This window comes from Nicotiana tabacum, chromosome 4 (genome assembly GCF_000715075.1).
Source record: "Nicotiana tabacum cultivar K326 chromosome 4, ASM71507v2, whole genome shotgun sequence".
In the NCBI taxonomy this organism is placed as follows: Eukaryota; Viridiplantae; Streptophyta; class Magnoliopsida; order Solanales; family Solanaceae; genus Nicotiana; species Nicotiana tabacum.
In genome coordinates, this window is record NC_134083.1 from 92848749 (window position 1) to 92852351 (window position 3603).

Genomic DNA, 3603 nt, shown 5'->3' on the forward strand with positions numbered 1-3603 from the left:
AAAATCACAGTCTCCTTGATAAACTCACATTTAGAAATTTCATTGAAAGATTAGGCCCTGGCTTTTATACATGGAAAGCATGTCTAATTTTTCGTAATTGTGAACGAGTTGAACATGATATCTTTTGAGTTATTTACTTTTATTGTCTTCATTATATTATGAGTTGTCCTTTATTATTGGTGTTGGACCCTGACTAACTTCTGAGATCGTCATTGCTTTCCGCCCGATATTAGGTTTGTTACTTATTGAGTACATGTGGTCGGTTGTACTTATACTATACTCGGCACTTTATGTGTAGATTAAGGTACTTCTGAGCGTGGTGATTGCTGGAGGTTAGCACCGGTATTAGCTTGTGGAGACTAAGAGGTAGCTGCTATGTTATTTGCAGACCTTGAATTTCTCTTTTGATTTATTTTGTTATCACTGTTCTATCATTCAAACCCTTTTGTATTGAGTATTGACTCTGTATTTTGAGATTCATTAGTGCTCATGTACTCATTGGCACAAGATCTTTGGGTTGGTTATAGTTGTGGTATCGTTGCTACTTTTCAGATATTTTATGATATTACCGTTGTTGAGATCATTAAGTTCTATTATTTGAGGTTATTGTTATTGTGAAATTGTTGGCTTGCCTAGCAAGCAGTTATAGATGCCATCACGGCTTCGGTGGGAGTTTGGGGTCATGACAAGTTGAGAAAAAACTTGTCAGAAGTCGTGATGTTGTGTTCTTTGAAGACCAAATAATCAAGATTTTTACAATGCTAAGAAGACAAATTCTCTGAGTAGTGAGAGATTAGTTGTCGTTGATCAAATTCCTATGACTAAGAGCATGTGGAGTCTTACTTTTATTTCAGTCGGGGAGAGATCGTTAGCTTTGGATGTTCAGGCTTTGGCCAACATGTTCGTGAGGATGGATATTTTGGATCTTAGTAGGGTTCTTGTGTATGTGTTGTACGGTCGTCTTTGTTTGAGTGCATCATGGTGCGTCAGTATGATAATCCCCACTTGCTTGTCCTAAAGAACACGATGCAGCATGGTGATGCCAAGGAGGTTACTGTTGGTGATGATGGGATATTGAGGATTCATGGCCGTATTTGGGTGCCTAATGTGGACGGGTTGCGAGAGTTGATACTTGAGGGGGCCTACAGTTTGCGGTATTCTATTCATCTGGGTGCTGCAAAGATGTACCAGGACTTAAGACAACATTATTGGTGGCGAAGGATAAAGAAGGGTATTGTTGAGTACGTTGCTTGGTGTTTGAGCTGTCACCGAGTGAGGTACGAGCATCAGAGACCAGGTGATTTGCTTCAGAGGCTAGACATTCCGGAGTGGAAGTGAGAGCGTATCACAATCGATTTTGTAGTTGGGCTTCCATGGACCTTGAGAAAATTTGATGTACTGTGGGTTATGGTGGACAGATTGAACAAGTATACACACTTCATTCCAATCATGACTACCTACTCTTCAGAGAAGCTAGAGGCGGTTTTTGGAGAGGATTTCACCACAATTAAAGGGGTAAGGAATCTTTACTTGATTTTGGTGTTAGATATTAATTACCCATGGATTATTACACCTAGTTTATGTGAATTAAAGGTGAAATTTGGGAATTTTTTACTATGATTTTGGAGAGTGAAAATTGATGATTTAAGGGTCGATTTGAGGTTGGATTTGTGTAAAACACATATATTTGGACTCGTATCGGAATGAGTATTTGAGCTTTTTGAGTTTTGACAGATTTTGGGGTGCGAGCCTGGGATCAACTTTGCATAGTTGATTTAAGATCATAGATTTATTGTTTGAGCTTGTTTCCTATGGCTTTTATTAATGACATTAAGTTGTTTTGGCTAGATTTGACTCGTTCAGAAGTCGATTCACGTGGGAAGGGCTTATTGGAGTATTGATTCATGCGTTTTAAGGTAAGTAACATATCTTAACTTGGTTTGAGGGTAATCATACCTATGAAAAATGATATATGAGATGTGTTGGGGGCGACACACGTGCTAGGTGGCCGGCGTAAACTAATCTCATAGTAGCCTAAAGTCTACCCAAAGCAAACTATTCATGATCTGGGTAGACTTTAGGCTACTATGAGATTAGTTTGCTTTCATGCCTCATTATATCCGTGTTTTCTCTACTTGTATGATTATTTGAGATACGATTCATGTAAGAAATTATGTCTAGGCTATGTGCTTAATTGTTTGAGATATGATAGAGCTATTTTTGCTGTGTTGAGTTGTTTGCCTTGGTTGTAGTCATATTCTTAGTCATAATTCTTCACCAGCATGTTATATCTCTGTCTCTGTACATTATAGTTATGTCATATCAAATTTTGTTGTTGCCTTCTATATGTGATATTGTTTGAGCTGAGTTCTATGTGATGTGAGCCATAAAGACCTCATAGCTATGGCTGGTGTGGGCTATAAAGCCGTGTTGTGAGTTATATTAGATCAGGTTGCACGCCGCAATAGATTGATATTTCGATCGGGTTTCATGCTACAACAATTACATATTAATTGATGAGTAGCACCTGGGCAAGGATCTCTTCCTCCTAAGTCTAATATTCACAATGAGCACATGTACATATTCATATATATGCTTTGGTGAGGGGAATTTGTGCCAGGCACCCGTACAATGCCGAGTGTGGTTGTGTGTGTGATGGTGAGAAGCACTTTGTGCTATGTACTATGGGTGTGTTAAGAGTGAGTGTACTTGATGATATCTCTGTGATGTTATTGACTTGACATGTATATTTCACATGTAGGCATTGACATGTCTTTTCCTCATGCTAGATAGTAAATGAAATGTCTTATCTGTTCTTGAAAGTTCCAAATCAAAGTTTCCATGATAAAGTCATATTTTAGAAATTTCGGTGAAAGATTGGGCCTTAACTGTTATACTAGGAAAGCATGTCTAATTTTTCGTAATTTTGAACGAGTTGAACATGATATCTTTTGATTTATGTGCTTTTACTGTCTTTATTATATTATGAGTTGTTATTGATTATTGGTGTTGGACCCTGACTTGCTTCCGAGTTTGTCACTACTTTCAGCCCGATGTTAGGTTTGTTACTTATTGAGTACATATGGTCGGTTGTACTCATACTACACTTTGCACTTTATGTACAATTCGGGTACTTCTAGGCATGGTGATTTCTAGAGGTTTGCACCGGTATCAGCTTGTGGAGACTACGGGGTAGCTGTTATGTCATTCGCAGACCTTGATGTTTTCTTTGGGTTTATTTTGTTATCACCGTTCTATCCTTCAGACTCTTTTATATTGAGTATTGACTCTGTATTTTGATATTCGTTAGTGCTCATGTACTCGTGTACACAAGATCTTTGGGTTGATTATAGTTGCGGTATCGTTGCTATTTTTCAGATATTTTATGATACTACTGTTGTTGAGATCATTATGTTCTATTATTTGAGTTTATTGTTATTGTGAAATTGATGGCTTGCCTTGAAAGCAGTGTTAGGTGCCATCACGACTCCAGTGGGAGTTTGGGGTCGTGATGAGACGAGAAAAAACTTGTCAGAAGTCATGATATTGTGTTCTTTGAAGACCAAACAATCAAAGATTTTTACAAAGTCAAGAAGACAGATT